The following is a 9,637-nucleotide window of genomic DNA, read 5'->3' on the forward strand; positions in this document are numbered from 1 at the left end:
CAAATATTAGCTTGCCAATGGGGGTGGTCCACTTGTGTAGGCCCCACCTTGATGTATGTATTAAATCCACACCATCCATTCATGTCTCAAGCCTTTTTTAGGCGTTGACCCGAAAGATGGGATCAATCAGACCTTCGGGCGGGCCATACCATAGCAAATGGTGGTCTTCACCATTGAAAACTTCCCTGATTGGTTATACACTGGAATATGCCCAATATTGGGCTTGTTTTGCTTGTCTGAAGGAATGGAGGGCCATTGGATGGAGTGGATCCTCAAGTGGTGGACCCCACCTGCAAAATCCTCAGAATATCATAGAAATAAAAAAAAAAAAAAAACTCATGTATGCAGCAGCTGCTGCTATTGTCAGCGTTGCAGCAGGCGCTGCCTGCGCACGTCCGGGCGGTCGGCGGACGGACTAGCAGTGGCCTCGGCTGTAGCCATGGGCCCCACCTTGATGTTTATACACCATCTAAACCATTCATAGGGTGGGCCAGTACCTGACGTGGGCCCACCCCAAAAATCAGCCTGATCCAAGACTCAGGTGGCCCACACCGTAGGAAACAGTGGGATTGGATTTCTACCTTTGAAATCCTTTTGGGGTCCACAGAAGTTTTGGATCAGGGTGAAAATTATTTTCACCCTTCATCTAGGCCCACGTGGCCTTACCAACGGGTTAGATGGAATATAAACATTATGGTGGGCCCCGCATGGAGCCCACAGTGATGTAAATGTTTTATTTTCCACCGTCCGCCTGGACGGTGGAATCCACTGTGATGCTTGTGTTATTTCCCCACCGTCCAGGGACGGTGGGTGTGTGGCGTGCGTGCGTGTGTGGATGTGCACGTGTGTATATATATTTATATATATATATATATATATAATATTATATGTATTATGTATACATATATTATATACTATATTATATATATATATATATATATGTTTTAATGGTATGGGAGGCCCACCTCAGTTACTTGTGGCCCATGATTGAGGCCCACTTTGATATATATATGTAAGGCCCACCTCAGTACTTGTGGCCCATGATTAAGGCCCACTTTGTATATATATGTAAGGCCCACCTCAGTACTTGTGGCCCATGGTTGAGGCCCGCTTTGATATGCATGTAAGGCCCATGGGTCGAAGCCCATTGATGTATTCAAGGCCCATTTGATGTACATATGGGGCCAATGGGTCGAGGCCTATTTGTTGTACATATGGGGCTCAATTGGTGAGGCCCATTTGATACACATAAGGCCCATGTGAGTAGGCCCATTTGATGCACTCTAAGGCCTGCGGGTTATAGCCCATTGCAATGTACATAAGGCCAATTGGTGCGGCCCATTGATGTGGCCCACTTAATGAATATAAGGCCCATGTGATTTGGTCCATTTGATGTACTTAAGGTCCAATGGGATGTACCTAAGGTCTATTGCAATGTGTGATCCCAACATTATTTATGTAATGATATTTATGACAGTCGTGCCTTGGGAGCAATGTTGGTTTGACGTCCACATTGTAAGTATAGTGTTGGTTCAATGTCCGCATTATGCCTTTCCTGAAGGCCCATTGTTAGGCCCATATGTGTAATGTGTAGGCCGTCTAGGCCCGTCTTCATTATGAACATCATCCATCCCATATAACATGTTTAATTCCATGATTCATGATCATATGCATCATACGTATGCTTGATATGAGAAATGACTGATCATAGCATATGCCTTTGGGCAGATTGTTTAGGGGCTCCCGTACAGGGGGTGTTGCCCTACATGAGTGCACGATACGCGCATGATTGCTGTATGACTGGATAGTGTGATTCATGCATTCGCATTGTGTGATATGGTTACTGAACGCCCTAGCGACATCAGGGTCGTAGCCTCCACAGACTTATCGTAGTTGGCAAGATTGGAGACCGGAAATACTGTTTTACATGGGGTGCGATAGATATCCCTGGGTGAAAGTCCCTAAACCCTTATGGTACCAGGAGGTTGCTCCAACGTCTAGACCGAGTGGATGCATGAGCGCTGAGTGCCGATTACCAGACGGTTGTGCTTTCCACTGTGTCGTGGTCGATTGGAATGGGGTGCAGCCTTACCCGCCCGAGAGTAGGGGGCAATGCTAGGCTGAGTCTGACCAGCTCGAGGAATGGGTCCGCTATTGACGAGCCGAGCCCGATATTGGCAGGCGGATAGTGAGGTCTTTTCCACTCACCTCATTACGCGCGATGGGGCGGCAATCTGGCTTGGAGTGTACTAGACCCCGGTGATATTCCAGATTTGAGCCGTATTGACATGTGGACTTAGATGAGGATTTGTATGCTTGAGTTGCATTTCGCATTGCATGGCCTTGGTATGGCCGACATCATTTTTCGCACCGCATAGCCTTGGTACAGCTAATGATATTCTTGGCATTCATCAGCCTGTTCCGCATTACTCTGATACTGCATAACTGCATTACCACCTTAAGCATACACTTTTACCACCCTCTAAGCTTTCTATAAGCTTATGCACGACCGTTGCGTGCAGGTGACGTTGGATCGCAGCAGCGCTGAGGCTTGGGCGCGTGGCAGATCATTTTTTTGGAGTTTTATTCATCTTCATTGTATTTCCCTTATGCTCATTGTACTTGTAAAGTTTTTTATTATAGTGGAAATGTGATGGAGTTTTTGGTTGTTGTTGTGGGTTATGCCTTTGGTTATGCTTATTATGAATCAAACTGATGTTGAAAATCCTCCTTGTAGCATCCCAGGATTGGAACCTGGCGAATGGGCGCTGGGAGCCGAGAATGGGGTTCTACGGAGGCTGTCGGCGCCGGATTCGGCGATCGGGAATTTTGTGAGCCCGGTTTCCGAGTTTGGGGCGTGACACACCATTCATCCATTTTGCAAGATCATTTTAGGGCATGAGCTCAGAAATGATGAAGATCTAAAACTCAAGTGGATCACACCACAAAAGTAGAAGGGGCAATGATGCCAGCCGTTGGAACCTTACTAAGTTCAATCAGGATGTTTATTTGTTATCCAACCCATTCATAAGTTAATATGGACCTAGATGAGGGGAAAACAAAAATATCATCTCGATCTAAACTTACAACTCTTAAAGAAGTTTTCAATGGTAGGTGTTTAATCACCGTTACTTTTGTAGTGTGGTCTATTTAAGATTTAGATCTATATCATTTTCCTGCTCATGCACCGAATCAATCTTGCATGAATGTACTGTATGGATATAACACATACATTGTGGTCAGGCCCACAGAATTTAGTGACGTAAATTCATAATGAGATTAGATTGGTTGAACAATCCTGACTTATAATTCAGTGAACAATTGTTTGTGGAAATTAGGCCGTGAGATATATTTAGAGGTGTACATGAATGGAGCTAGCTCGCTCGACTCGACTCAAAAAAGCTTGATCCAACTTGGTTAGAAGTTGAGTTCGAGCCAAGTTCGAGCTGGCCCCAGTTCGACTCGACTGAATTTGAACCCAACTTGAATCGAACTCGGATCGGACCGATTTAGTGACTTGGTTACTTTGATATTAATGTTGCTCACCAAGTGTTTGATGAAATGATCCTACGAAGTGTAATTGGTAGTAAAGAAGATATGTATATGAAACCAATAGCCTTTTTTTCTTGATTTTTATGTTGCTTGGAAGGTGTTTGATAAAATACCTGTAAAATCATTGCTATTGTCTTAAATACAGTGAGATCTTGAAGGTGCAGTCCGCATGTTTGTGAAAATACTACACATGCGAACTCAGCTCGATCTTGGCTTGAACTCGGCTCGAATTGGCCCGAGCTGCTGACCGAACCGAGCTGAGCTAGCTAGTCAGGCTCGAGGACTGAGTCAAGCCGAGTTCGAGTTGAGGTCAGCTAGTGGCCGAGCCGAGTCAAGTCGTGCTTAGGCCAACTCGACTTGGTTCGATTCGATGTACACCCTTAGATATATTTCTTTTTTAACCATTCAATAAATGTCAGCCAATCCAATATTCATATAATCAAAGGAAGTGGATTGCATAGTAACTCACTACCCATAGCATAATGAGTAAATTCTGTGAGGTCTACTATGATTTATGTATTTTATCAGCTCCATCCATCCATTTTTCTAGATAATTTCAAGGCTTGATCACAAAAATGAGGCATATCCACCATTCAAACGGATCACACCATAGGAAACAATTGAATTGAATGTCTACCGCTGAGAAATTCTTAGGGCCACAAAAGTTTTAGATGAAGCTTATATGTGTTTTCCCTTCATCCATGTTTGAGTGATGTCATGAACAGGTTGGATGACAAATAAACATCACTGTAGGGCCTAGCAAGGTTTCAACAGTGAAAATCATTATCCCCACGGTTTCAGTGGTATGATCCACTTGATCTCTGGATATGCTTCAATTTTGGTAATAACCCCTTAAATTAGATGGAAAAACGGGTGGACGGCGTGTGCCCTACCGAGTTTACTTAGTACAATAATAAAGAATGGAGTAACTCTTAACGCAATCCGATTTCATAATCAAATGAGCTATCGAATATCTAGCATGTTGTAAACATCCAGGCCGTTCACAATCAGGAGAACTGGAGAGGCCCACTGGTGCGGCTGATCTATGGTCAAGATTTAGCTTGTGAACAAGATCAACCCACACCCACACCCACACTTTCCATTTAGATCATCAGGTTAGACGGACGAAAACCTATGCTGGGGTACAAGATGCCTGATGGATGATATAGACTTTTTCTTCACCAGGTGCTCATAAAACAGGAAGTCAACGGGCGCAGATTAGGTGCCACCCCGCCCTGTTTGGAGCTCCCGACAGGCGGAGTCTCCGATTGCCAATGTATAAATCTTATCCACACCATCCATTCGTTTTTTCATATCAATCTAGAATAATGGACCAAAAATAAGACAGATAGAAGGCTCAAGTGGACCACACCATAAGAAGCAGCGGTGCTAGGGACGCCTACCATTGAAATCTTCCTAAGGCCCACTGTGTCGTGTATTTTCCATCAAACCCCTTGATATGGTCATAAGTTGATCACTCGTGATCTAAAACTTCTGTGGTCCCTAATAAGTTTTTGACGGTATAAATTTAATCACCAACGTGTGGCGCATTTAAGACTTATATATTCTCTATTTTTGGAATAATATGAAAAAAAAAATAAAATGAATGGATGGTGTGGATAAAGTTCATACATCACTTTGGCCCCTCGGGTAGTACCTAATCCGCCCGCGATTCATAATACATTCATCTAAGTGGGCCCCACTCTAAAGCCGAATCGTCTTGGTCACTTAATCAGACGTGGAAATACTATTTCCTTTTCGACGAGACTTGTCCTGGCGTACGTTCCACGAAATTTGTTCTTTCGTGTAGACTTGGACGACTTCGAAGATAAGTTCCCGTCAGTTTATTATTTATCTATTACATTTTAAGTTTGTTTATTTTATTTTAGGGATTAGAAGGGTGTTTTGATTGGGTTTGAATTAGCTGTAAAACGGATTGCCTACGAGTTGCTCAATATGCTCTTATCATATTGAGTAAACACTGTTGGGCTCACCGTGAATGCATCTTGTCTATCCATGCCGTTTTTCCATTTTATTGTAGGGTTGATACCAAAATTTAAGCATATTCAAAGATCAAGTTGACCATACCATAGGAAATAGTTGGAATAATGATTTCCACTGTTGACACATTTCTAGGGACTACAGTGATGTTTATTTCTCATCCAACATGTTGGTAAGATCACACAGACATGGATGAAAGGAAAAAAACAAATACAAGCTTGATCCAAAACTTCCGTGGCTCCTAAGAAAATTTTAATGGTAGATGTTCGGTTCACACTGTTTCCTATGGTTTAGTCCAATTGAGATTTGTATATGCTTCATTTTTAGGCTCAGGCCCTAAAATTATCTGGTCAAATGGATGGAAGGAGTAGATAAAATTCATAAATCACGGTGGACCGCACAAGTTTACTCTGTACTGAGATACTCAGCAACCAATCCGCTTCCAATTAGTTGACGCCTTCCTTAGCTATATCTCGCTATTTTAGTGGCCTCACTAAGAACTATGGTCCCCACTGTGATGTATGTGTTGTATCTGCATCATCCGTCCACTTGGCAAGATCATTTTACGAAACGAGCCAAAGTGAAGTAGATCTATAGCTCAAGTGAAGCATTACATATAATAGTAGGACAATGATATGACATGTTTGTAATTTTGAAGTAATAAGGTGCGTGGGTATCCCCACCAGTCTAGAGCTAGGCAACGGTCCGGATCGGATCGGGTCTAACTCAATTCGATCCGAAATCTCAATGGCCTGACTCGTACTCGATCTGATCCAGGATTGAGTCCGGGTCACCTAACTCGAATCGAGTCCGACTCCGTCAGGGAAACTGAGTCGGATCGATTGGGTACGATTCGAATCGTACGAATTTAATCCAACTGTTTCATGTTGTGTGGTCCACTTCAGCCTTCAATATACCACATTTTTGTGCTCAAGGCCTAAAATGATATGTCAAAGTGGATGAACGGCTTAGATAAAACATGTACATCAAGGTGGGCCCCACATGCCTCTAAAAGAATTGTATCCGCACTTTCATTGGTCGTATAACATATTATAATGTTAACGTGCAGTATTTCGTGCAGTGACGTCCTTTTCACTCAAGTCTTGCTGTATTGACGTTAGCAAGTTATGTGGGTCTGATCATAGGGTATGTGTTATATCCAAACCGTCCATTCATTTGGCGAGCTCGTCTTAAGGCTTGAGATGAAAAATAAGACAGATCTAACTATCAAGTCAACTACACGAATTGTTTAACAGTGAGAATCATTCTCTACTGCTATTTGTGGTGTGGTCCAGATGATCTTTGGATATTATTCATTTTTTTGATAATGCTCTATAATGATCTCTAAAAATATATGAATGGTGTAGATATGATAAATACATCACTGTGGGGCCCACATAACTTTGATCTCCTTTGAACCGTTCGTACAACTCGAAGCTTAAGGAGTGTCATTACTTGTCTTCGCATGCCACGTACCTAGCCTAGCTACAAGCCTACAACAGTTATATAGTATAGCTGGTGACTGGTGTGTGGTACACTGGTATTGATGGAAACGGATTGGCTACTCCCCTGTTGGTGGTCGGTGATCTGTGAGCCCCACCATGATGTATGTATTTCATTGATACCATTCATCCATTTTTACAGATCATTTTAAGACTTGATACAAAATATTAGAATGATAAAAATTACAGGTGGACCACACCACAGGAAAACAATAATGATTGGATATCCTCCATTAAAATCCTCCTAAGGCCCACTATACTATTTATTCAACATCCCATTGTTGATTAGGTCATACAAACCCAAATGAAGGAAAAAAAACACAAAGATCAGCTTGATCCAAAACTTTTATGACCCCCAAAAAGTTTTTAATGGTCAATTTTCATTAAACACTGTTTCCTATAATGTGGTCCACTTGAGATTGGGATATACCTCATTTTTGGTTTCATATGATAAAATGATCTAGAAAAATAGATGGACGGCATGGATGAAACACATACATCATGGTGGGGCCCATGAAGAACCAACCATCAGACATTCCTCTCCTCTCTCTCTAAATCTCTATCTCTATTTTTCTCTCCTCTTTCAAAATCTCTCTCTCTCTCATGTTTAGTTTCAAAACTAGGGGAGTAGCCGATTCGATTCCGGTACTGACTACTGAGTAAACTCTGTTGGGGCCTACCGTGAATGCATGTGGTTTATCCACTCCGGATCGGGTCAGATCTGATCAGATCGAATCCATTCGGATCGGATCAGATCAGTCCGGATTGACCACGATCCAATCCCAATCCAAAAATCATTTGGATCTGAATTACCTAACTTGATCCACACCGATCAAGGCCGTCTGTTCGGTTAGGATCGCGTCAGATCGGGTCGAATCCACCGGATCGGATCTGTTTTACCTAGCTCCACCCACCACAATGGGAGAATATGACAAAATTTCTATTTTGGAGGTAAAAAGCTATTGACATACACAGCCCTCCTTGTTTATTGTACGCAGAAAATACTCTCTAATTTTAATAAGGAAATGGTACAAGAAGGTCGACCTCATAGAAACTTCCCGTGAGGTCGAGATGTGTGGGTCCCACCGTGTTGTGGGTCGATTATGAACATCATGCATTTGATGGGTCCCCTTTAAGTTATCGTGATTTTCCAAAAATCAGCCGTATATGGAACTCAAGTGGGTTATGCCATCTAAAACCATGCAAAAACATGCTTAAAATATATAAAAGTACTTAGTGGGGCTTACCTGAGTTTTTTGGATGCGATTGAAACTTGGTCTAACCCCTCATCCAAGTGGGAAACACACAATGAATAGTTTGGATTTGTGAACCACATCTCGGTGTGCCCAGTAAATAATTACAAATGTTTTAATGGGAGGGTAACCCATCTCGACTGTTGTATATGATGTGGCCCACCCAAGTCATGGATTGACTTGATTTTTAAGCTTGTGGCCCACCATGAAATGGTGCATTTGACTGATGGGTAGATGTTCGACACACATCATGGTGGGGCCCACACAGCTCGAACTCATAAGAAGTTCCCATGAGATGGTTGTACCATTTTTCTATTTATAATTGTTAAATACACGTATCATTTTTCATATGCACTGTCATGCATCAAAACACATCTAAGTCAACTTATGTGAGAGTTAAGTGTGAAATAGGATAGTTGTCTTGAGTTCAAGCCCAAATAATCTACATACCAAAAAGATCAAAACTGATGATGGATTATATGAAATAACATTTTTGCCTCTGATTTTGTAAAGATGAGAAAAAATTTTATTTTAAACAAAATTCAATCCACTGGTGGGCCTAACACTGCCACATGATGGTGGACCATCCATGACATTTGATCTAAATGATCTGCTCATTATGTGGGCCCTAAGATGGCCACATGATGGTGGACCATCTATCACATTTGATCTAAATTGTCTGCTCATTATGTGGGCCCTAACATGGCCACATGATGGTGGACCATCTATCACATTTGATCTAAATCGTCCAAACCGTTAATTAAAATCATCCAAAAGCCATGAATAATCTTTTGGTGCTTGGATTGGGGCAAATGAATTTTTTTTTTAATTATTATTATTATTATTATTTTTTTAATTTTAACTGTATATGTAAAGAGAAGGGGTTACTTGCAATATTGAGAAGAGATGGAGTTACTTGAGATATGGCAAACAGAAAGGGGTAAATATAAAAAACTCGAAGTTAAAAGAACGCTTTCGCAGGAAAGCGTCACCTCGGCCGGAAACGGATTGGCTACTCCCCCTGACACCGTCCAATGGCTGGTGGTCGGTGCTATGTGGGCCCACCATGATCTATGTGTTTCATCCATGCCGTCCATCTATTTTTACAGATCATTTTACATTATGAACCCAAAAATGAGATATATCCAAATATCAAGTGGATCACATTACAGGAAACAGTGTTGAATGAGGGTCGACCGTTAAAAACATTTTGGGGGCCATAAAAGTTTTGGATAGAGCTGATCTTTGTTTTTTCTCTTCATCTGGGCCTGTATGACCTAATCAACAGATTGGATGTCAAATAAACAGTATAGTGGGCCTTAGGAAGAT

The sequence above is a fragment of the Magnolia sinica genome, chromosome 8, assembly GCF_029962835.1.
Source record: "Magnolia sinica isolate HGM2019 chromosome 8, MsV1, whole genome shotgun sequence".
Taxonomy (NCBI): domain Eukaryota; kingdom Viridiplantae; phylum Streptophyta; class Magnoliopsida; order Magnoliales; family Magnoliaceae; genus Magnolia; species Magnolia sinica.